At 43.5% G+C, this 27,020-nt stretch overlaps 1 protein-coding gene across 2 annotated transcripts in view; it reads left to right on the forward strand.

The window, feature by feature from the left end:
* APBA1 (amyloid beta precursor protein binding family A member 1) overlaps positions 1 to 27,020 on the forward strand; it is a 279,089-nt gene that overhangs the window by 61,059 nt on the left and 191,010 nt on the right. The window lies entirely within an intron of this gene.

Raw genomic sequence — 27,020 nt, forward strand, 5'->3', positions numbered from 1 at the left:
AGCTCGCAGCAGAAAGTCTGTGTTACCTCTAGCTCTTCCCCTTCCCCACTCCATAGAATTTTAAAAGCACCAACTGTCATGTCTCAGTAATTGGTGAATCTGTTTTTACTGAATACCGATTTTGCACATTTTATCCACAGATTAAGTGAAAGATTAGTCCAGTTGGAGAAAGAAGCAGATTTACTTGATAAAATCTATTATAAAGTCACTTACGGTATTTTTACGTGTACTGTTGATTTTTTAAATAAGAATTATAGCAACTATTAAGTAATGCAGATTTAAATATATCACAGTATTTTTTAAACTTACTGCTCCTAAAATATGCAGATTTTCAATATTTCAATATCCACATCTATCTCCCCCTTCCCCCTAGGCAAAGGGAGATTAAGTGATGTGCTCAGGGTCTGATAGGCAATATGCAGATGGTTTTATTTGCAAGTGTCATTAATATTAGTGGTGTATTTTTTCAGGCTCCATAATGATTATTGCCCCCTGGACAACTGTGCTGAAATGAGGTGTCATATAAATGGATTTTATGATTGATTAGCAGTTGTTATTGTGACATTTTGCTCTGTGTCTTCAGGCTGATACATAAAAGCACAGCACTGTAAGTATGACACAGCTCATTTCATTATTTGGTTCTCTGAAGAAATGTTTACTGTTGCTACCAAGTTTCTCCAGAACTTAAATAAGGAATATTCGATAACTAAGCTAATTACCTGTGCATGAAGCTATGAAGCTGCATTGTTACATAATTATCCCACAAGGACATAGCATCTGGACAGTTTATGAAAATATTCTAGACCGTCATTAGCTTGGGTAAACTGTATTATGAGATTGTCATTTATTCACTTACCTAATAATTGAATGTGAACGCTGTCATTAGGTATCACAATAATCCATTAACATCATGATCAAACACAGATGTAATCATATATATGAAGAAATAAATATCCCTGTGGTAAAGGAGAATTGTATTTTATTAAAGTTGTAGTAAAGTCTAAAGGTTGTCCAGGCTTTCTCTATAATTTCTGTTTGGGCCTAGGCTGTAGAATGCTGGCAGTTTGTAATATACTCACTGTCAGCTTTATGCACCATTGCCTAGATACCAAACAACGGCATGTGACCAGTGTCACTCCTGATTCTGAAGGAGCTGGTCACATCCTGACTAGTGTTTTCATGTCTGGCGTCTAGTCTTAACGTCACAACTGACATTACGCCAGTCTCCAGCAGCCGCACACTCCAGGGCCGAGTGCAGGCGACAGTGTCGGGTATTGATGTGAGAGACTCGATCACACTCGCAAGTGTGACCCCGGCCTTAATCTAATAGTCTTACATTGAGTAGTGACTTCACCCAGCAAACACTGGAATGAACTGACAGGTCACAACGGCCGGAGTGGCACCGAGTACAGAAGAAAATGGCAGCTGGTAAGTATTTTACATGCGTTAGTGACACCGCTACTTCAGCAGTGAAATAAAATGAAAAACGGCGGAGTGGGGCTTTAAACTCACCCACTGGGGTGAGTAATTTATTTACTTTTCATTCCACTTCATAGCAGAATAGTTAAAAACCCATGTAGATAGTGTTCTAACTGGTTTATGAACTTTTTGAGCAGTGACCTGATTATTATTATTATTATTTATTGTTATAGCGCCATTTATTCCATGGCGCTTTACATGTGAGGAGGGGTATACATAATAAAAAGAAGTACAATAATCTTAAACAATACAAGTCATAACTGGTACAGGAGGAGTGAGAACCCTGCCTGCGAAGGCTCACAATCTACAAGGGATGGGTGAGGACACAGTAGGCGAGGGAAGAGCTGGTCATGCAGCGGTTTGGTTGATCGGTGGTTACTGCAGGTTGTAGGCTTGTCGGAAGAGGTGGGTCTTCAGGTTCTTTTGATCAAGATTAGTTTCCCAAAAGTAGTATAGAAAAATAGTATTAAGGGAAGATTGGCTCCCTGCAGACCGTGCTCTTACTATCAGCTTTGGGAGGGGTAGTAATCCTATTATAATGCACTGTCTTTAGTCAAAAAATGTATAATAAAAATTCCTGTGTGAATGATCATGGTGATGGGTTTCCCATATCAATCATCATAGGATACGCTTTAAAGGATAGAAAAAAATTCATGGCATACAGCTATTTTATACACAACAGGTTTTTTTTTCAGTCCGAAATCTGCTCCATCTGTCCACCTTTTAAATTACTTTTGATCCTGCAAGTTTTTTTTTTATTTTGGGTACTGTTCAGTGTATATTGCACAGCAGCTGTGAAGCTTTTAATCATTCTTGGGGATTACCAAAATTCTTTTCTTCTCTTCTCCTGTCTGACATTATTTAAAGAACGGATATGTTTCATCACTAAATGTCTGATAACGGCTGAAGCTGAAGCCAAAGCATTGATTTTACTTTGAACAATAAAAGGATGATCTGCTCGCTTAAGAAGCAGCGTAGCGCTTTTTTTTCTTCGTCTACCTTTCTTCTCTCCGTTTTGCCCGTTTACAGAAAAGATCCATTGTTTGGAGATGGTTGAACTATTTCAGAGCCTTTTTAGACATATTCTGCTGGGCATTGCCTTCTAGTAAAAGCTGGTGAGATTTTCTTTAGGAATTTTTACAGAATTTGTAAAAAAAAAAGATTTTCTCAAACCTGCAGTATGTCAGGTTGACATTTCTTACATGTTGGCAGAGCCTATTAAATACATAGAAACAGTATTAATTTACCAAAGAAAATGGTAGAACCTTATATGCCTTGTGTTCTCCATAGAGATGGAGATCTCTTCAAAAATATTTAAAGTGTCCTTAGTCAGTATCCGACCCATTATACCGTAATCTTGAACCATTACTAAGGATATGAGCCAAACCACAGGCACTCATCAGTAGAAAACTGCTATATATCAAATACAAGCAAACTATGATACAAAAACCAGGCAGCATACTAAATACCACAGAGAGGATAGAGCACTAAATAGTGCCACACTGACCCTCACCCGAAAGGAAACCCAACTCCATACAGACCATAGAAAATAGGAGTACACCAGGAGCATATAGGTACCGTAATTAGAAAAATGTAATATTTTATTAAATCACATAATTTCATATAATTTACATCTAAGTTTGCAAAAACAGGTAATATACAAAAGAATCTAGTAGAGTACAAAACTAAAGGATGGTAAAAACGTGAGTGAGCATCCCCCGGTGTACACCGTCATCAGAGCCAACATGCATACCAAAGGGTGGAAGAGACATACTGCTGCCAACTACAGTTAGGTCCATATATATTTGGACAGAGACAAAATTTTTCTAATTTTGGTTATAGACATTACCACAATGAATTTTAAACAAAACAATTCAGATGCAGTTGAAGTTCAGACTTTCAGCTTTCATTTGAGGGTATCCACATTAAAATTGGATGAAGGGTTTAGGAGTTTCAGCTCCTTAACATGTGCCACCCTGTTTTTAAAGGGACCAAAAGTAATTGGACAATTGACTCCAAGGCTATTTCATGGACAGGTGTGGGCAATCCCTTTGTTATGTAATTCTCAATTAAGCAGATAAAAGGCCTGGAGTTGATTTGAGTTGTGGTGCTTGCATTTGGAAGGTTTTGCTCTGAAGTAAACATGCGGTCAAAGGAGCTCTCCATGCAGGTGAAACAAGCCATCATTAAGCTGCAAAAACAGAAAAAACCCATCCGAGAAATTGCTACAATATTAGGAGTGGCAAAATCTACAGTTTGGTACATCCTGAGAAAGAAAGAAAGCACTGGTGGACTCATCAATGCAAAAAGACCTGGGCACCCACGGAGAACAACAGTGGTGGATGATCGCAGAATAATGTCCATGGTGAAGAGAAACCCTTTCACAACAGCCAACCAAGTGAACAACACTCTCCAGGAGGTATTGAAAGATAGGAGACAAAAAAAGCGCAAATAGGGTCTTATCCCCAGGATTGTTCTTAATTGTGAGAGAACTGCTCACCTGGTAGTACACAGTACAAGCGTGTAGTTGTCAGCTGCTGCAGATCCACAGGTCGGCGTTGCGACCTCTCAGAACCGTTATAATAAATGAAATGTGGATTACATCTGCGCTGCTGCGACAAAATAATAGATCCAGATATACTGTTAGGGTGTTCGGGTGGTTTATTCAACGCGTTTCAAAGCTCAAAGGCTTCTTCTTCAGGAAGTTTCCACACAAAGATATGACACATGCTACTATTGCCCCGCTTATGTACATTCTGAATTCAAATAACGGCGCCAAGCAGTCTTCTGGCATGTGACAGGCAATGTCAAAGTTCAAATAAAGCCGTATTACATAGAAACAAGTTGTTTTTAACATATATGTAAATCATTACTATTATAATCGATGAACAATATACTAAAATTGCACTTATTTCAAGGTGGAAGGTATAAAAAATAAAAAATAAAAAAAAATGTGTGCGAGATCCCGGGACACGAACTGATTTGATGGATTCAACCATCCCCATTCTACTCCCTTCACTTCCAATTTCGCCACCAGAGGAATTACTCCTGGTGAACAAATTCGGCTGACACCCTTCTATACCTGCATATGTTTATTAAAAAATGTATTAAAATGTAGAATTAATAAAGATAAAAATATAGCTATAAAATTCTCCTTTTGGATTTTTTTTATTTTTATTTTTTTCTTATATATAAAATACTAATTATGAAAATTACAAACCCCCAAATATAACAGAAAGCATGGAAAGTCTACTTCTAAAGCAGATAGATGAAGCTGCAACCCATAATGAGGTCCTGGTTATGGGGGACTTTAACTACCCGGATATTAACTGGGAAACAGAAACCTGTGAAACCCATAAAGGCAACAGGTTTCTGCTAATAACCAAGAAAAATTATCTTTCACAATTGGTGCAGAATCCAACCAGAGGAGCAGCACTTTTAGACCTAATACTATCTAATAGACCTGACAGAATAACAAATCTGCAGGTGGTTGGGCATTTAGGAAATAGCGACCACAATATTGTGCAGTTTCACCTGTCTTTCACTAGGGGGACTTGTCAGGGAGTCACAAAAACATTGAACTTTAGGAAGGCAAAGTTTGAACAGCTTAGAGATGCCCTTAATCTGGTAGACTGGGACAATATCCTCAGAAATGAGAATACAGATAATAAATGGGAAATGTTTAAGAACATCCTAAATAGGCAGTGTAAGCGGTTTATACCTTGTGGGAATAAAAGGACTAGAAATAGGAAAAACCCAATGTGGCTAAACAAAGAAGTAAGACAGGCAATTAACAGTAAAAACAAAGCATTTGCACTACTAAAGCAGGATGGCACCATTGAAGCTCTAAAAAACTATAGGGAGAAAAATACTTTATCTAAAAAACTAATTAAAGCTGCCAAAAAGGAAACAGAGAAGCACATTGCTAAGGAGAGTAAAACTAATCCCAAACTGTTCTTCAACTATATCAATAGTAAAAGAATAAAAACTGAAAATGTAGGCCCCTTAAAAAATAGTGAGGAAAGAATGGTTGTAGATGACGAGGAAAAAGCTAACATATTAAACACCTTCTTCTCCACGGTATTCACGGTGGAAAATGAAATGCTAGGTGAAATCCCAAGAAACAATGAAAACCCTATATTAAGGGTCACCAATCTAACCCAAGAAGAGGTGCGAAACCGGCTAAATAAGATTAAAATAGATAAATCTCCGGGTCCGGATGGCATACACCCACGAGTACTAAGAGAACTAAGTAATGTAATAGATAAACCATTATTTCTTATTTTTAGGGACTCTATAGAGACAGGGTCTGTTCCGCAGGATTGGCGCATAGCAAATGTGGTGCCAATATTCAAAAAGGGCTCTAAAAGTGAACCTGGAAATTATAGGCCAGTAAGTCTAACCTCTATTGTTGGTAAAATATTTGAAGGGTTTCTGAGGGATGTTATTCTGGATTATCTCAATGAGAATAACTGTTTAACTCCATATCAGCATGGGTTTATGAGAAATCGCTCCTGTCAAACCAATCTAATCAGTTTTTATGAAGAGGTAAGCTATAGACTGGACCACGGTGAGTCATTGGACGTGGTATATCTCGATTTTTCCAAAGCGTTTGATACCGTGCCGCACAAGAGGTTGGTACACAAAATGAGAATGCTTGGTCTGGGGGAAAATGTGTGTAAATGGGTTAGTAACTGGCTTAGTGATAGAAAGCAGAGGGTGGTTATAAATGGTATAGTCTCTAACTGGGTCGCTGTGACCAGTGGGGTACCGCAGGGGTCAGTATTGGGACCTGTTCTCTTCAACATATTCATTAATGATCTGGTAGAAGGTTTACACAGTAAAATATCGATATTTGCAGATGATACAAAACTATGTAAAGCAGTTAATACAAGAGAAGATAGTATTCTGCTACAGATGGATCTGGATAAGTTGGAAACTTGGGCTGAAAGGTGGCAGATGAGGTTTAACAATGATAAATGTAAGGTTATACACATGGGAAGAGGGAATCAATATCACCATTACACACTGAACGGGAAACCACTGGGTAAATCTGACAGGGAGAAGGACTTGGGGATCCTAGTTAATGATAAACTTACCTGGAGCAGCCAGTGCCAGGCAGCAGCTGCCAAGGCAAACAGGATCATGGGGTGCATTAAAAGAGGTCTGGATACACATGATGAGAGCATTATACTGCCTCTGTACAAATCCCTAGTTAGACCGCACATGGAGTACTGTGTCCAGTTTTGGGCACCGGTGCTCAGGAAGGATATAATGGAACTAGAGAGAGTACAAAGGAGGGCAACAAAATTAATAAAGGGGATGGGAGAACTACAATACCCAGATAGATTAGCGAAATTAGGATTATTTAGTCTAGAAAAAAGACGACTGAGGGGCGATCTAATAACCATGTATAAGTATATAAGGGGACAATACAAATATCTCGCTGAGGATCTGTTTATACCAAGGAAGGTGACGGGCACAAGGGGGCATTCTTTGCGTCTGGAGGAGAGAAGGTTTTTCCACCAACATAGAAGAGGATTCTTTACTGTTAGGGCAGTGAGAATCTGGAATTGCTTGCCTGAGGAGGTGGTGATGGCGAACTCAGTCGAGGGGTTCAAGAGAGGCCTGGATGTCTTCCTGGAGCAGAACAATATTGTATCATACAATTATTAGGTTCTGTAGAAGGACGTAGATCTGGGTATTTATTATGATGGAATATAGGCTGAACTGGATGGACAAATGTCTTTTTTCGGCCTTACTAACTATGTTACTATGTTACTATGTAAAATTGTGATGAGATTTTTAAAACAATGGTGAAATAATCATTATATCCTCACTTGGACTGAACCAAGGAGAATAAATCCAAAAGGAGAATTTTATAGCTATATTTTTATCTTTATTAATGCTACATTTTAATACACATTTTTTAATAAACATATGCAGGTATAGAAGGGTGTCAGCCGAATTTGTTCACCAGGAGTAATTCCTCTGGTGGCGAAATTGGAAGTGAAGGGAGTAGAATGGGGATGGTTGAATCCATCAAATCAGTTCGTGTCCCGGGATCTCCAGGAGGTAGGCGTATCAATATCCAAATCTACCATAAAGAGAAGACTGCATGAAAGTAAATACAGAGGGTTCACTGCACGGCGCAAGCCACTCATAAGCATCAAGAATAAAAAGGCTAGACTGCACTTTGCTAACAAACATCTAAAAAAGCCAGTACAGTTCTGGAATAACATTCTTTGGACAGATGAAACCAAGATCAACCTCTACCAGAATAATTGGAAGAGAAAAGTATGGCGAAGGTGTGGTACAGCTCATGATCCAAAGGAAACCACATCATCTGTAAAACACAGCGGAGACAGTGTGATGGCTTGGGCATGCATGGCTGCCAGTGGCACTGGGTCACTAGTGTTTATTTATGATGTGACACAGGACAGAAGCAGCCAAATGAATTCTGAGGTATTCAGAGACATACTGTGTGCTCAGATCCAGCCAAATGCAACCAAACTGATTGGTCATCGTTTCATACTACAGATGGACAATGACCCAAAACATAAAGCCAAAGCAACCCAGGAGTTTATTAAAGCAAAGAAGTGGAATATTCTTGAATGGCCTAGTCAGTCACCTGATCTCAACCCAATTGAGCATGCATTTCACTTGTTAAAGACTAAACTTCAGACAGAAAGGCCCACAAACAAGCAGCAACTGAAAACCACCGCAGTGGAGGCCTGGCAGAGCATCAAAAAGGAGGAAACACAGTGTCTGGTGATGTCCATGAGTTCAAAACTTCAGATAGTCATTGCCAACAAAGGGTTTTCAATCATGTACTAAAAATGAACATTTTATTTAAAATTATTGAATCTGTCCAATTACTTTGGGTCCTTTTAAAAACAGGGTGGCACATGTTAAGGAGCTGAAACTCCTAAACCCTTCATCCAATTTTAATGTGGATACCCTCAAATGAAAGCTGAAGGTCTGAACTTCAACTGCATCTGAATCGTATTGTTTAAAATTAATTGTGGTAATGTCTATAACCAAAATTAGAAAAATGTTGTCTCTGTCCAAATATATATGGACCTAACTGTACCTGTCACACTGTCCATGTGAAATGCCAAAAGCGGCGTAAGGTGACAGGTAAATAAAAGCGGCTCTTACCAAAGGAGGGTCAATGCGAGGCACCAAGACGGGGCACACCGGATGGGATCCACAGACCGACCCCCATCCGGTGTGCCCCGTCTTGGTGCCTCGCATTGACCCTCCTTTGGTAAGAGCTGCTTTTATTTACCTGTCACCTTACGCCGCTTTTGGCATTTCACATGGACAGTGTGACAGGTAGTTGGCAGCAGTATGTCTCTTCCACCCTTTGGTATGCATGTTGGCTCTGATGACGGTGTACACCGGGGGATGCTCACTCACGTTTTTACCATCCTTTAGTTTTGTACTCTACTAGATTCTTTTGTATATTACCTGTTTTTGCAAACTTAGATGTAAATTATATGAAATTATATGTGATTTAATAAAATATTACATTTTTCTAATTACCTATATGCTCCTGGTGTACTCCTATTTTCTACAAGCAAACTATGTATGGTCTATATGCACTATAGACTGGGCAGTAATACTCTGAACAGATACATATCGCACTATTTTGGGTTGCCGCCCACTTTCTCAAGTGTGAACATTTTGATCCATAACCTGGCGATGGATTGCACTGTTATTTTGAGAAAGTGGGCAACCACCCAGAACATAGAATGGTGTATGTAAGGAAAAGCAGTGCTACTCAAGTACTCTTTATAATTATTAAATGTAATAGATGAAATTTAGTTTAGAAAAATGGAATAAAAAATAAATCGGGTAAAACTTGTTGTCACAAGATATACATGGAATGAAACAAGGCTATAAGGCTAATTGTTTACCACGATGGGGGGCATATGTAACAATATTGTTCAGTTCTTAGAAAGTTCAGACGTAGAATAGACCGTCTTAGAATTTGCCACATTTATTTCAGTGGTTCACGCTGTTTGATAAATGTGTCATATCATTAGAGTGCAGTCACTGAATTATAGTTTAGCCAATCCTTTGGCTATTACCCCCGACTTGGGATGATTATGCAAATGACACTCTGATCAATCTCTAATTAGAGTTTGTTCAGAGTGTGAGCATAGTGTGCTCCGATTCATTTGGATGAGGAGAAGATGGAGAAAAAGTCTCCATCATCTCCATTCTGTCAGTGATCGAACTGTACTCAGATGTCGTCCAATGATTTCCACGCACTCATTAACTTGCATGGCAGCGTGCGATCCGAATATCAGATCAAATACGGGCATGAAGAAAAAATCAGACATGTGCATGACTCCTTAGACTAAAATTGGTTCCAGTGTGATCTAATATTTTGTCGGATGGCACTCGAACAGCAAATAAGCTCTTCTGCACCTGCCCTTAGAGAGACAATGCAAGTCTCCTCTAATGGCGGCTTTATCTCTGGGAGAACAAAGGGATCGGAGGTATTTGATCCTTAACTTCCACAACCATCATTTGACGGGGACCTCATACACATTAGACTGTTGGCCGAACCTGTCGATATCGATGTTAGTTTAATTAGTTTATCATTACACCGCCTATTAATTGGTTACTTTGTGACTGAAATTTGCACCTAGTTTTTTGGTGCATTACTCTTTTTAGACAAAGCCACTCCTGTCGGACAAGGAGCTAAACATGTCCAGAACAAGTAATGAATATATGTTGCAAGTTATGAGAGACTGTTTTTAGGCATAAATTGTGCCAGAATTGTATTTAACTTGATAACTCTCCCCCATTGCCTTGATGCTATTGCCCTGTCTTAGCGAGCTGTCATTGTACTACATTGCTGACAAAATGGACATCGCACTGTAATGAATGTCAAAGTTTGCACAAGTGCTATATGCCGCAATGTCAGGTCTGGTTGACACATAATCCATATTGATGCTGGCTTCCCTGGAAACAGCTACTAGTTGAATTGGTTTTGGCCTCCTGAGAAATCAATGTAGCTGTTGAGAATTACCATAAGGCACGATGTCTATCCTTTCATTATTATATGCAATCGTGCCTTAATGGAAGATGGGCCTTTGGATCCTGCTATGTATATAATTAGTTAGTACCATAGCTGTACACTGACTGACTAGTCTGAAGAACAGTAGAGCAGATAGAAGAGGTGACACCGGGGACGTGACATCCTCTCCCGCTATTGGGATTCCGCACGCATTGTCAGTGTTTCTGTGTTGGTGTAGTGTCTTCACATTGTACCTTTTCTTTTTTGAGGGGCAAAAGTCTGTATGAATAATACAAGGAGGGGATATTATAATTTGCACAGATAAGTGCTTAAATATTTTATTAGCAGTATTAGACATCATTCCTGCAGTGATTGTGTTTGTTGGTTTTTGATTTTTCAGATTTCCTACAGCATTTCTGCACCTATTAGCTAAAGTAGGTGTTAGGAGTCGAGTTTCCTCTGCTGCACAGGAGGAATCTCGATCCGTGTCTGCTGCGGTCTCCCATTCGGTATCGGCCGCAGTGGGCTCTGCTCAGCGGAGACGTCGCTCCCAGCGTCTCGCTGGGGCTGATTCGGTGCATAGGGTCACTACTGCCTTTTCTGGCTTTCCTATGGTACCCTGCACTGATCTGCGGCGAGCGAGCCTCTCTGGGACTAAGTCCTTGTTTACTCACACTGAGCATGCCCAGGGCAGGGTCTCCCATTGGAGGTCGAGGGCCACATGTTCAGTCACATGCTCAGGTACTGCAGCACTTTCCATTGGTCCTTCTGGAAGGTCCTGAAAGGGCAAAAACTTCAGTAGCAGCTTCCTGTGCTGCAACTATATAAACTGCACATGACCGCACGGCCATGCGCTAGTATCGTCTTTTGCTATATGCTTTGCGCCAATATGGTCATGTGTTTGTATGTGTTCAGGGACCCGGCTGAAATAAGCCCCTAGAATGCTGGCACCTCCGGCGAGGAGATTGTGTATAAATGTGTTCAGGGACCCGGCTGAAATAAGCCCCTAGAATGCTGGCTCCTCCGGCGAGGAGATTGAGTATGCATGCATGACCACTCACTGCTCACATCTGGGTAGTTGGCCTGTGCCTCTGTGAAAGTCTAACAGGGCACAGAGCTCACCTCTCGCGGTTACTCTGTGAAGCTAACAGAGTTAGTATATACCGCCATATAAAGCCGCCATTATTTAGCAGCCGGTACGTTCCTGCACGGTGGATCCCGGGTTGCGAACGCACCAATTCCTTTTAATAAACAATATATTTGGTGCGTTCCGCCAACCCTAACAGTATACTAGCGCCAGGATCTGGCTAAGTAATGGCGGATGAACAGCGATTGCAGGGGTACATCCAGCTGCTGGAGGGCCGGTTGGCGTCTCTTGAGCGTGCAACCTCGGCGGTGGATGTTACCGCAATAGCTGTTCAGGCTGCTAGCGTGGCTGCAGCAGCTTTACCCACTGCCACCTCTGTTCCGACCCTATCTCACCTTCCTTTGCTTGAGAGATACTCTGGGGACAGTAAGTCCTGTAGGGGTTTCCTGAGCCAATGTGGTATACACCTCGAGCTTCTGGCTGCACGTTTCCCTACTGAGCGGGCAAAGGTGGGATTCATAATCTCTCTCCTGTCGGACAGAGCGTTGGAGTGGGCTACGCCGCTGTGGGAGCGCAACGATCATGTGTTGCGGAGTGTTCCTAGGTTTCTGGACACTCTGAAACAGGTCTTTTTAGGACCTCAAGTCACCCATGATACAGCGCTCCAACTGCTGGCTTTGACTCAGGGTTCAACCATGGTCAGCCATTTTGCTGTTCACTTCTGGACATTAGCGTCTGAGTTGGAATGGCCAGATAAAACCCTCATTCCTGTATTTTGGAGGGGGCTGGCTGACCATGTGAAGGACGCTTTGGCCACTAGGGAGATTCCCGCCACACTGGAGGAGCTCATAGCCGTATCTACTCGTATTGACCTCCGTTTTAACGAGCGGAGGTTGGAGCGAGCCCAGTGTAGGCAGAGGTTTCGGCTGGCTCCCACCTTTGCCAAACCTTTGGAATCTCCAGTCCAGGCATCCAAGTCACATGAGGCCTTAGAGGTGACACGAGCGGGATCCAAGTCTCAGTCTGCCCGTGCACATAAGGTCCGTCATGTTTGCCAGCAGTCAGGACACCTTGCCTCCAAGGGTCCTCAGCGGTCAGGGAAACGTCAGCGTCTAGTGGCAGTTGGAGGAGGTACACTAGACACGGCGACGTTTGCCTCAAAGTTGTCCTTCAAGGGGACAATTACCATAGGCCCATCCACTCTTATGGTCGAGCTATGCGTGGATTCTGGGGCAGAGGGTAACTTTATGTCTTCCGCTTTTGCCCAGCGTCACGCAATACCCATGGTGATGCTCGCCAAGCCGATAACCTTTCGAGTGGTAAATGGGTCAACACTACCTTCACAGATTACCCACCAAACCATTCCTTTCACGCTATCTGTGTCTCCATCACATCAGGAGATAATCTCCCTATTAGTCATTCCTGAGGGAATTGATGAGGTCCTGTTGGGGATACCATGGCTTCGCTACCATTCTCCTCATATTGAGTGGTCCTCTGGGAGAATTTTGGGTTGGAGTAAATCTTGCGAGGGTAGATGTCTGAGGGAGTGCGTTCAGGTTGCTACTACACAGGTACCCGCAGATCTTTCCTCTCTCCCCAAGCACTATTGGCCCTATGCAGACGTGTTCTCCAAAAGAGCTGCAGAGACCCTTCCGCCTCACCGCCCCTATGACTGTCCTATTGACCTCTTTCCTGGTGCTGAGCCTCCCCGGGGTCGAGTCTATCCGTTATCTCTCCCGGAGACGGAGGCAATGTCCCAGTACATCCAGGAGAATCTGGCAAGAGGATTCATTAGGAAGTCAGTGTCACCGGCAGGGGCAGGGTTCTTCTTCGTACAGAAGAAGACTGGAGACTTACGTCCATGCATAGACTACAGGGGTCTTAACGCCATCACCGTTAAGAACAAGTACCCACTACCCCTGATATCTGAGCTGTTTGATAGGCTACGGGGAGCAAGGGTATTTACAAAGTTAGATCTGCGGGGTGCTTACAACCTGATTCGCATCCGTGAGGGGGATGAATGGAAGACGGCTTTTAACACCAGGGATGGGCACTATGAATATCTGGTGATGCCCTTCGGGCTCTGTAATGCCCCAGCCGTTTTCCAAGACTTTGTGAATGACATCTTCCGGGATATGCTCACCACCTCGGTCGTAGTCTATCTGGATGATATTCTCATCTTCTCTCCAGATATTGACTCCCATCGGAGAGATGTTCGCAAAGTCTTCGACCTCTTACGGGCAAACTCCCTCCACGCCAAGTTGGAGAAGTGTGTGTTTGAGCAGGAGTCCTTGCCTTTCCTTGGTTATATCATCTCTGCCCAGGGTTTGGCTATGGATCCTGCCAAGCTACAGGCTGTAATGGACTGGCAAGAACCCCATTCTCTTAAAGCGGTGCAGCGCTTTATGGGGTTCATTAATTACTATCGCCAGTTCATTCCACACTTCTCAACTTTGGTAGCTCCCTTGGTTGCCCTCACCAAGAAGGGAGCAAATCCCAAGTTGTGGTCAGAGGAGGTCTCCAAAGCCTTTCTCTCGATCAAGTCACACTTCGCTAGCGCTCCCATCCTACATCGCCCCGATGTTGATAAGCCATTTATCTTGGAGGTGGATGCCTCATCCGTTGGTGCTGGAGCAGTCCTTTTCCAAAAGGATGCTCAAGGTCGGAAGCATCCTTGCTTCTTCTTCTCCAAGACCTTCACACCAGCGGAGAGGAATTATTCCATCGGGGACAGGGAGTTGCTGGCCATGAAGTTGGCTTTTTCGGAGTGGAGACATCTCTTGGAGGGAGCTCGCTTTCCCTTCCAAGTCTTCACTGACCACAAGAACTTGGTGTATCTGCAAACGGCCCAGTGGCTGAATTCTCGCCAGCCTAGATGGTCCCTGTTCTTCTCCCGGTTCCATTTTACTCTCCATTTCCTCTCCGGGGAGAAGAACGTTCGTGCTGACGCTCTCTCCCGCTCTGTGGTGTCATCGGAGGAGGAGGAGGAGCCTCGGCTTATTGTCCCTTCTGAGAGCCTGAGAACTGTAGCTCCGGTTTCGCTAGAGTCTGTGCCCCCGGGCAAGACTTTCGTACCAGCTAACTTGCGACCGGAGGTTCTCTCTTGGGCTCACTCCTCCAGAGTGGGTGGGCATTTTGGGACCAAGAGGACATCTGAGCTTCTGGCGAGAACATACTGGTGGCCGCATATGGCCCGAGATGTCAAGGACTATATTCAGGCGTGCGTTTCTTGCGCCCAGAATCGGTCTCCTCGGCAACGGCCTGCTGGGTTGCTTTACCCTCTACCGGTGGCAGACAGGCCCTGGGAGATGGTCGGGATGGACTTTGTGGTGGGTCTACCCAAGTCGCGTGGCTGCTCCATTATTTGGGTTGTCACCGACCACTTCTCCAAGATGGTGCATTTGGTGCCGCTTCCTCGGTTACCCTCAGCACGGGCCTTGGCGGTGTTGTTCATTAAACACATTTTCAGTTTGCATGGTATGCCTGATAAGATTGTCAGCGATCGGGGTCCCCAGTTCGCATCTCGGTTTTGGAGAGAGCTCTGCCGTTTACTCAGCATAGAGTTAAACCTCTCCTCTGCATACCATCCCGAGACGAATGGGTTGGTGGAGAGAACCAACCAGACTCTGGTGACATATTTGCGACATTTCGTCTCTGCTAGGCAGGATGACTGGGCATCTTTGCTACCTTGGGCGGAATTTGCCCTGAACAACGCCGTAGCCGATCCCACTGGTCAAACTCCTTTTCTCCTTAATTACGGCCAGCATCCGCGTGTCCCTGTGCCCATGCCCGTGTCATCCACCGATTCTAGGGTGGCAGACTGGGCGGTGGAGGCACGTGACATCTGGGAACGCACACAGGATGCCATCCGGGCCTCCAAGGAGAGAATGAGGGTTTCGGCTGATACACACCGGCGCCCCGCTCCGGTCTTTGCTCCTGGCGACTTAGTGTGGCTCTCCACCCGTAACATCAGGCTGCGAGTTGAGTCCACTAAGTTTGCTCCTCGCTACATTGGCCCGTTTAAGGTTCTGGAACAGGTCATCCCTGTGGTCTACCGTTTGGCTATTCCTCCACGCCTTGATATCACCGATACTTTCCACGTTTCCCTCTTAAAGCCCGTTCATTTGTCCCGGTTTTCCGAGTCATCTGCTGGGACATCGGGTTCATCCACGGATGAGTTTGAGGTGAATGCTATTGTGGGGTGCAAGGTGGTACGTGGCAAGAAATTTTATCTGGTGGACTGGAAGGGTCACGGCCCAGAGGATAGAACCTGGGAGCCTGTGGAGCACATTCGGGCTCTGCTGCTTATCGCAGCTTTTGAGCGTAGTGAGGCTCAAGGAGGGGGGGGCCCTAGGAGGGGGGGGTAATGTTAGGAGTCGAGTTTCCTCTGCTGCACAGGGGGAATCTCGATCCGTGTCTGCTGCGGTCTCCCATTCGGTATCGGCCGCAGTGGGCTCTGCTCAGCGGAGACGTCGCTCCCAGCGTCTCGCTGGGGCTGATTCGGTGCATAGGGTCACAACTGCCTTTTCTGGCTTTCCTATGGTACCCTGCACTGATCTGCGGCGAGCGAGCCTCTCTGGGACTAAGTCCTTGTTTACTCACACTGAGCATGCCCAGGGCAGGGTCTCCCATTGGAGGTCGAGGGCCACATGTTCAGTCACATGCTCAGGTACTGCAGCACTTTCCATTGGTCCTTCTGGAAGGTCCTGAAAGGGCAAAAACTTCAGTAGCAGCTTCCTGTGCTACAACTATATAAACTGCGCATGACCGCACGGCCATGCGATAGTATCGTCTTTTGCTATATGCTTTGCGCCAATATGGTCATGTGTTTGTATGTGTTCAGGGACCCGGCTGAAATAAGCCCCTAGAATGCTGGCACCTCCGGCGAGGAGATTGTGTATAAATGTGTTCAGGGATCCGGCTGAAATAAGCCCCTAGAATGCTGGCTCCTCCGGCGAGGAGATTGAGTATGCATGCATGACCACTCACTGCTCACATCTGGGTAGTTGGCCTGTGCCTCTGTGAAAGTCTAACAGGGCACAGAGCTCACCTCTCGCGGTTACTCTGTGAAGCTAACAGAGTTAGTATATACCGCCATATAAAGCCGCCATTATTTAGCAGCAGGTACTTTCCTGCACGGTGGATCCCGGGTTGCGAACGCACCAATTCCTTTTAATAAACAATATATTTGGTGCGTTCCGCCAACCCTAACAGTAGCTTACCTGAGCTTTTTAATTGCATCTGTGAGTGCATTTTTTTTTTTCATTAATTTTTATTCAATTTTTTATCTCTTTTTGGTATGTCATGTTTTAAATAAAGCTGCTTTGCTTTTGATACTTCCTGGTATCTGGCTTTGACAAAACTTTATTAATACAGTCATGTGTGAATTATATGTGTTTTTTACTAGAGTTGAGCGAATATGTTCGGATTCATTTACCAAATCTGAATTTGCCATATTCGTGCCACCATGTTGGTACCCTATTCTATTTTTTAGTAAGTTTCTCTAGCATAAACATTATTGGTTTATTTTACTCACTCATATAGCGCCATTAATTTCACTGCACTTTACAGACAATATTATCACTGTCCTCACTGGGGCTCATAGTCTGTATTCCCTATCAGTATATCCTTGGAGTGTGGGAAGAAACCCACACACACACGGGGAGAACATACAAACTCCTTTCAGATGTTGTCCTTAGTGGGATTTGAACCCAGGACCCCACTGCTTTAAAGTTACAGTTTTAACCATTTAGCCACCTTGCTGCCCACCACTGTTGCATGTCATGCAATTTTACAGGGAAAATCTGCACATAAAACTCAACGTACCCATAAGGGAAATTTACATATTGTGGATTTAAAAAGTGCCCCACAAGTCAGTTTACATTGCTAAAAAAAAAGGAAAATAGGCGTGAGATCTCTTTAAATCCCTTCCACTTTGCTGAAACTGTAAAATGCTGACCGAAAACTCTTGGTGGGAACCTAACCTTACTGAAGTCATGTTTGGTATTCTTTAATAACCCCCTGACTCTGTCTATCAGCGACTGCAGTTGCAGACTCCTTTACATTGTATTGTGCTCTTAACCAGCTACAGAGGGCTTCTCAAACTTTATATGCTGGGGCCGTACAAGACTGATTAGTTGATGTCTGGGCCTCCCTAAATGGATGGCCAATTTAAATTTTCCTTTTTTTTAAGTAGATATAAAGTGATCTGACTAAGTTTGAAACACCATTATATTTGTGGTGTGGTATTTATGGCTATTATTCAAAGGCTGTCAATAGTGGAATATTTTAGGCAGATTTGCTATTAAAACAGAAATTATTCGGCGTGAAATGCATGGACACAGATCCCTGTTTGTTCAGACAGATAGCTTTATTAAATAGTGGTGGATCAAGTTATTTCCAATATGTTATTAGAGGATTTAGTTCCTCTCTTTAGGGAGGTGTACAGAGCTATAAATACTAGAACAGGCCGTCCATTGTGGAGAAAATATTCGGTATCTATCATTAAAGGGCCTGTCTATACTTCTGAAATGACTACCGCCTCTTTCCTCCTTGCTGGACCCACAGTGCTCCTAGGGACGCTGCGCCCTGTCCATGCCGTTCCGGACCCTCGTACCTCTTAGTTCCTCTGGACCATTTGTGGAGCCTCTGTCTCCGTTCATCGGACAAGTGTCCTCCTCCTCTCTCTTCCATCACTGCTCATTCACTAAGTGAGGTTTGAGAAAGACCTTACGGGTCGAAACGTTACCTCAGAACTCTATTTACCACTGTGGTGTTACTCAATAAAGACTTCACACTTCTGATGCAACTTTAAAATATTGTCTGAGTGCGGTTGTTTGTCCAAATTTATACTTCTGAAATAGATAACATTGCAAAATGATTGTAAAAGCAAACAACTTTGCAATTTAGCTCTGTCGAACAGAGGTATTTTTATTGTATACTTTACTGCTTATTGCCAAGGTTATCGGCCACCTCTACAGTCAGTGGCCAGTTTCTTAGGCAAGGAGCCTTTACTTGCAAGTTCTTGGCAGGCACTGATCTAAAGTTGGCATGACTGCTGGACCCTACCGGCCTTAGAAGCACTCTGATACTTCGATGATGCAGAGTCAAATATGCCTTTGAGTGAGCATAGTTTGGAGCAGCAGCTCAGCCATTCCACTGGTCTGACTTGTGGATCTTGTAGAACCATGAAGTGCACCCTACCCCTGGTAGGTAGGAAGCCATGTAGACAGAGGAGCTGTGGTCTCCTGAAGATAAGAAATGAAGACTAACTCTTTAAAAAATCTAGGCAGCTAAACATTTGTATTACATGTGGGTCAAACAGAAATGTGTGTAGCCTACTTTTTAGGTATCTTTTTTCACGATTAGGTGCAATCTTCCTAGTATGATGTCAGGACTGCATTGAATGAGTGAACCAATCAATGCCTCCACCTGATGTTTCCGCTCTGTTCTCCCCCCCCCCCTCGAATAAGAAGCTGCAGTCGCATATTCCCCTCACTGTCCTCATTTTACTGTACTGCGCTAAATAGATATCAGGTGACTGCAGACAGGTAAATTATAAATCACAAGAAATCACATTTTCCCTAAAAAGATACTTAACAAAATTTCATGTATTCACTGTGGGAAGAATGCTACTCACTTAGGTACGTGGTGAAGTAATACAGGAACCGTTTCCATTTAAATGTCCATGATGTTTTATTGGTGCTTTATAAACCAGCCAAAAGCATAGGAAAAATAAACAGCCTTTCCGTGTGAGCAAAACAAAGTAAACTATTGTTGACAAAGTCTCTTTAGAGCCCGTCCTGGTCACACAAGCTGGTTAGCTTCCAGTCTGGAGATAAGACACAGGAGGCCTTCTTCCTCCATACACAGAGACCAAATGTCAAACAATAGACTCTATTTTAACATGTGAACCACACCCAGAGGTGGAGTATGTGGGCAGCTAGGCCCGCCCATCTCTCAGGCTGCCCATAAAACCTGGCCCGGATGCACCAAACAAGCCTCTTAGTACTATGTGCACTAGAGCAATACTCCAGGTTTACATCACAGATGTCAACCACCTCTGTGAAGTGGTGTGGAAGTGCATTGAACAGCAAGGTGGATTGCTGCTGAGGGGAAAAAGAGAAAAAAATTCTTGAACTCTGTGACTTGTGATTCAGTGACTTTGGATTCAGGGAGTTTCCAAGGGAGGAATTACTGAACTGCTGTCTGTATTTTATTAATACTTTGTATTAATTTTTATTTAACGGTTCTGTCTGGTGCAATCCCCATTAGGAAATGTGCTCCACTATTGTTAATGCCATCCAATGCACATCTTGCCACATGTATGCAGTCCTTGATCAGCCGGTCGAGGGTGCATACTGCTGTGCGAGATGTGAGCACGTTGTGCATTTGAAAGCCCAGATTCTGAATCTAAATGTGCAGCTAGCAACACTGAGATCCATTGACAATATGGAAAGGAGTCTTCTGCTCACTGAGCAGACGCTCAGTGGGATAGATGAGGGGGGTAGGATGGTAGGATGGAGCTGCAGGACAGTGAAGCAGCAAGCTGGGTGACAGTTAGAAGGCTGGGTAGAGGGAAGAGTGCCAGGGAGGCTAGTCCTGATCTTGCACACCCCAATAAGTTTGCTAAGTTGGCAGATGAGGGGGGTGCCAGTACAGGGGTAGCACTGCTGCAGCCAGGCATGTCCTCTGAAAGCCGGGGGAGTGAGTGCTCCAGTAAGGAGGGAAATAGGAGAGCAGGGCAGGCCAGACAGGTGCTTGTAGTGGGCGACTTAATTATTAGGGGAACAGATAGGGCAATCTGTCACAAAGACAGGGATCGTCGAACGGTGTGCTTCCTACCTGGCGCTCGAGTCCGACACATCGCTGATCGGGTGGACAGATTACTGGGAGGGGCTGGTGAGGACCCAGCGGTCATGGTGCACATCGGCACAAATGACAAAGTTAGAGGAAGGTGGAAGGTCCTTAAAAACGATTTCAGGGAATTAGGCTGCAAGCTGAAAGCAAGGACCTCCAAGGTGGTATTTTCTGAAATACTGCCTGTACCACGTGCCACGCCAGAGAGGCAACAGTAGATTAGGGAGGTTAATAAGTGGCTCAAGAATTGGTGTAGGAAGGAGGGGTTTGGGTTTATGCAGAACTGGGCCAACTTCTCAGTTGCCTACAGGTTCTACGCTAGGGACGGGCTGCACCTTAATGGGGAGGGTGCAGCTGTGCTGGGGGAGAAAATGGCTAGAAGGTTGGAGGAGTGTTTAAACTAGGGATTGGGGGGAAGGGTATTCATTTTATAGGAGGGGAAGACAGTGCAGATAGAGACCTGGGCACAAATAAGGAAATTTGGGGTGGCAGTGGCATGGGGGTTGGGGTTAGATCAATTAATAATTTAAGAAAGAATATAGGAACAGAGCGATACATAAAGTGCATGTATACTAATGCCAGAAGCCTCGCCAACAAAATGGACGAGTTAGAATTAATGTTGTTGGAGCATAATTATGACATGGTGGGGATATCTGAGACATGGCTGGATGAGAGCCATGACTGGGCTGTTAACTTGCAGGGTTATAGTCTGTTCAGAAATGACCGAACGGATACGCGAGGGGGAGGGGTGTGTCTATATGTAAAATCATCCTTAAAACCCATCCTGTGTGATAATATAGGTGAATCTAATGAAAATGTAGAGTCCCTGTGGGTGGAGATAAGGGGAAGGGGAAAAAATAATAAATTACTGATACGGGTTTGTTATAAGTCTCCAAAAATAATGGAAGCAACGGAGAATATCTTCATAAAGCAAATAGATGAAGCTGCGACTCAAGGAGAAGTCATTATTATGGGGGACTTCAAGTACCCTGAAATAGATTGGGGAACAGAAACCTGCAGTTCCAGCAAAGGTAATCGTTTTTTGACGAATATAAGAGACAATTACCTTTCACAACTGGTTCAGGACCCAACAAGAAGGGGGGCACTGCTAGACCTAATATTAACCAACAGGCCAGACCGCATATCAAATATAAGGGTTGGGGGTCACTTGGGGAATAGTGATCACAAAATAATAAGTTTTCATGTATCCTTTAACCCCTTAGCGACCGCCGATACGCCTTTTAACGGTGGCCACTAAGGGTACTTAAACCACAGTGCCGTTAATTAACGGCGCTGTGGAAAAAGTGAATAGCGCCCCCCAGAGTCGGATTTTCTCCGGGGTCTCGGCTGCCGGGGGTAGCCGAGACCCCAGAGAACATGATTCGGGGGGGGTTTAACCGACCCCGCATTTGCGATCGCCGGTAATTAACCGTTTACCGGCGATCGCAAAAAAAAAAACGCGATCTCTTTTTAATTTCTCTGTCCTCCGATGTGATCGCACATCAGAGGACAGAGAAAAGGGGTCCCAGATAGCCCCCCGATACTCACCTATCTCCCCCGGTGCTCCTCGTGGCTCCCGGTATGGTTTTGAGAACCTTGAGGGGTGTAGTTTTTAGAATGGTGTCACACTTCGTTATTTTCTATCATATAGACCCCTCAAAATGACTTCAAATGTGATGTGGTCCCTAAAAAAAAAGGTGTTGTAAAAATGAGAAATTGCTGGTCAACTTTTAACCCTTATAACTCCCTAACAAAAAAAAATGTTGTTTCCAAAATTGTGCTGATGTAAAGTAGACATGTGGGAAATGTTATTTATTAACTATTTTTTGTGACATATCTCTCTGATTTAAGGGCATAAAAATACAAAGTTTGAAAATTGCAGAATTTAAAAAATTTTCACCATATTTCCATTTTTTTCATAAATAATCGCAAGTAATATCGAAGAAATGTTACCACTAACATGAAGTACAATATGTCACGAAAAAACAGTCTTAGAATCAGCGGGATCCGTTGAAGTGTTCCAGAGTTATAACCTCATAAAGTGGCAGTGGTCAGAATTGCAAAAATTGGCTCGGTCATTAAGTACCAAATTGGCTCTGTCACTAAGGGGTTAATAAGACATGTAGTAGAGGGGTTACAAGGACACTAAACTTCAGGAGGGCAAATTTCCAACGGATGAGAGAGGATCTTGGTGCAATTAACTGGGACGATATCCTGAGACATAAAATACACAAAGAAAATGTGAGACGTTTATTAGCATCCTGGATAGGACCTGTGCACAGTATATACCGTATGGGAACAAACATACTAGAAATAGGAGGAAACCAATATGGCTAAATAGAGCTGTAAGGGGCGCAATAAGTGACAAAAAGAAAGCATTTAGAGAATTAAAGGAAGTAGGTAGTGAGGAGGCATTAAATAAATACAAAAAATTAAATATATTCTGTAAAAAGCAAATCAAGGCAGCTAAGATTGAGACAGAGAGACTCATTGCCAGAGAGAGTAAAAATAATCCCAAATTATTCTTTAACTACGTAAATACTAAGAAACTAAAAAATGATAGTGTTGGCCCCCTTAAAAATAGTCTGGGTGAAATGGTGGATGAGGATGAGGAAAAAGCCAATATGCTAAATTACTTTTTTTCAGCAGTATTTACACAAGAAAATTCCATGGCGGACAATATGATCAGTGATAACAAAAATTCCCTATTAAATGTCACCTGCTTAACCCAGCAGGAAGTACGGCGGCGTCTAAAAATCACTAAAATTGACAAATCTCCGGGCCCGGATGGGATACACCCCCGAGTACTACAGGAATTAAGTACAGACATTGATAGACCATTATTTTTAATCTTTAAAGGCTCCATAATTACAGGGTCTGTACCACAGGACTGGCGTATAGCAAATGTGGTGCCAATATTCAAAAAGGGGACAAAAACTGAACGCGAAAATTATAGGCCAGTAAGCTTAACCTCTACTGTGGGAAAAATCCTGGAGGGCATTCTAAGGGATGCTATGCTGGAGTATCTGACGAGCAATAACCTCATGACCGAATATCAGCACGGGTTTACTAGGGACCGTTCATGTCATACTAATTTGATCAGCTTCTATGAAGAGGTAAGTTCCGGACTGGACTAAGGGAACCCAGTGGACATAGTGTATATGGACATTTTTTTGAAAAGCTACGGTGCCACACAAAAGGTTGATACATAAAATGAGAATAATGGGGATAGGGGAAAATATGTGTAAGGGTATGTTCACACGTTCAGGATTTCCATCCTTTTTTTTTTCAGGACAGTTTTTTTAAAAAACTGCAGCTCTTGGCAGAAAACGCAGGTCCTTTTTTTGGTCCTTTTTTTGTCCTTTTTTGATGCGTTTTTTGATGCGTTTTTTGATGCGTTTTTTTATCCTTTTTTTTATGCAGTTTTCTATGCAGAGACTGTGTGTTTCCTAGGAAGCTTTTTAGGGCTAAAATGGCTGAAAATACCCTAACCCTACCCCTAACCCTACCCCGAACCCTACCCCTAACCCTAACCCTAACCCTACCCCTAACCCTACCCCTAACCCTAACCCTACCCCTAACCCTATGCCTACCCCTATTCTAACCTTAGTGAAAAAAAAAAAAAAATCTTAATTTTTTTATTGTCCCTACCAATGGGGGTGACAAAGTGGGGGGGTGTCATTTACTATTTTTTTATTTTGATCACTGAGATAGGTTATATCTCAGTGATCAAAATGCACTTTGGAGCGAATCTGCCGGCCGGCAGATTCGGCGGGCGCACTGCGCATGCGCCCGCCATTTTGCAAGATGGCGGCGCCCAGGGAGAAGACGGCCGGACGGACACCGGGACGCCGGGTAAGTATAAGGGGGGGAGATTAGGGCACGGGGGGGGGGGGGCATCGGAGCACTGGGGGGGGCATCGGAGCACGGGGGGGGCATCGGAGCACGGGGGGGCGGGATCGGAGCACGGGGGGGCAGCCACACTCCGCCCACGCACTTCCGCCCGCTCCCCCGCACTTCCTGCTGCAGCGGTTCTGCACATCAAATCGCAGTAAAACCCGCAGATATATTTTTGATCTGCGGGTTTTACTGCGATTTTGACCTCACAATGGAGGTCTATGGGTGCAGAACCGCTGCGGTTCAGGAAAAAGAAGTGACATGCTCCTTCTTTTTTGCCGCAGCTATTCTGCGCGGCTTTTTAAACGAAATTACGGATCATGTGCACAGCAGTGACTGTTTTCCATAGGGTTACATTGTTATGTACCCTGCATGGAAAACAGCTGCGGAACCGCAGCGGCAAAACCGCTGCGGTTCCGCAGTAAAAAACGCACTGTGTGAACATGGCCTAAGTGGGTTAAGAGCTGGCTCAGGGATAGGAAACAAAGGGTGGTTATTAATGGAGCACACTCGGACTGGGTCGCGGATAGCAGTGGGGTACCACAGGGGTCAGAATTGGGTCCTCTTCTTTTTAACATATTTATTAATGACCTTGTAGGGGGCATTCAGAGCAGAATTTCAATATTTGCAGATGACACTAAACTCTGCAGGGTAATCAATACAGAGGAGGACAATTTTACATTACAGGATGATTTATGTAAACTAAAAGCTTGGGCTGATAAATGGCAAATGAGCTTTAATGGGGATAAATGTAAGGTCATGCACTTGGGTAGAAGTAATAAGATGAATAACTATGCGCTTAATTCTAAAACTCTGGGCAAAACCGTTACTGAAAAAGACCTGGGTGTATGGGTGGATGACAAACTCATATTCAGTGGCCAGTGTCAGGCAGCTGCTACAAAGGCAAATAAAATAATGGGATGCATTAAAAGAGGCATAGATGCTCATGAGGAGAACATAATTTTACCTCGATACAAGTCACTAGTTCGACCACATTTAGAATACTGTGTACAGTTCTGGTCTCCGGTGTATAAGAAAGACATAGCTGAACTAGAGCGGGTGCAGAGAAGAGCGACCAAGGTTATTAGAGGACTGGGGGATCTGCAATACCAAGATAGGTTATTACACTTGGGGCTATTTAGTTTGGAAAAACGAAGACTAAGGGGTGATCTTATATTAATGTATAAATATATGAGGGGACAGTACAAAGACCTTTCTGATGATCTTTTTAATCATAGACCTGAGACAGGGACAAGGGGGCATCCTCTACGTCTGGAGGAAAGAAGGTTTAAGCATAACAACAGACGCGGATTCTTTACTGTAAGAGCAGTGAGACTATGGAACTCTCTGCCGTATGATGTTGTAATGAGTGATTCATTACTTAAATTTAAGAGGGGATTGGATACCTTTCTTGAAATGTACAATGTTGCAGGGTATATATACTAGATTCCTTGATAGAGCGTTGATCCAGGGAACTAGTCTGATTGCCGTATGTGGAGTCGGGAAGGAATTTTTTCCCCTGTGTGGAGCTTACTATTTGCCACATGGTTTTTTTTTTGCCTTCCTCTGGATCAACATGTTAGGGCATGTTAGTTTAGGCTATGGGTTGAACTAGATGGACTTAAAGTCTTTCTTCAACCTTAATAACTATGCTACTATGTTACTATACCTCCCATCAACTATGTGTGCGGTAGCCACCTTACATCACATATACTACAATTTATATAAAAAAGAATTATAATGATAGATACTTTTTTAAAGGAAATAGTCACTTTCTGGTAAAATTTCTAAAACATCATGAGGTCCCAAGCATATAAGTTTCCTACCTAAACTGTGAATCTAGTGTGTAAAGTGGGGTGTTGCAAACTTAAAGTCTACAGTGTTCAGGATGGTGGCGGTCATCTGATGTACCAACAAGAACAATTCTTACTAATCTCTGCTGGTGCGTATAGCACACGAGCAGATAAAGAAGATTCTTGCTCCTGCATGTGCGCATGCGCTAAATGCTTTCAGCACCTGTACAGAAGGTGATGCATCTGGATAACCAGTCACTGGAGCAATTCACACCAGATCCATGAACAGAAGGTATAAAAACAGGGTGTTGCTGTAAAAATAAGGGATGTAGGTTGTTCTATGCCAGTTTATGGCATTTTAGAAATTTCAGGAGACAGTGGTCAACCCCTCCAAATGCCGACAGATTTGCAGGCTTCATTAGTCATTTTCTTTCTTTCCATTATCGCTGTCCTAGTCCTCTAGTGTGACCTGAGCCAGTTTTATTAAAAGGATATTCGTATTTCTGTTCATTTTTAGTTCCCTTCAAACTTTGCCTAAAGAAATCTTTCTTGTTCCCTTATTAACTTGCTGTCATGGTAAAGTAAGCACCTTACCCAAAGGATCTAGATGTGCTGGAAGCCTGAGAATTTTGCTAATGGAAAAACACTTGACTTTTATTCCGTGTAGCCTAATGAGTCCGACCATATCTTTATGTAAGTGTATAGGATTGCGAAATATTTCTGCAATGAATACAAAATGGAAAGAGCAGTGCTGATGTCCAGATATTCCCTAATGAATAGAATAGGTCCTTAGCATTCTTGGCTGCGTGAAATCAGTAGATGTGTTCATAATAGGAGAAGGCTGGCGTAGATACTGGAGCAGGAGCAATCT

Source organism: Ranitomeya imitator, chromosome 1 (assembly GCF_032444005.1).
Source record: "Ranitomeya imitator isolate aRanImi1 chromosome 1, aRanImi1.pri, whole genome shotgun sequence".
In the NCBI taxonomy this organism is placed as follows: Eukaryota; Metazoa; Chordata; class Amphibia; order Anura; family Dendrobatidae; genus Ranitomeya; species Ranitomeya imitator.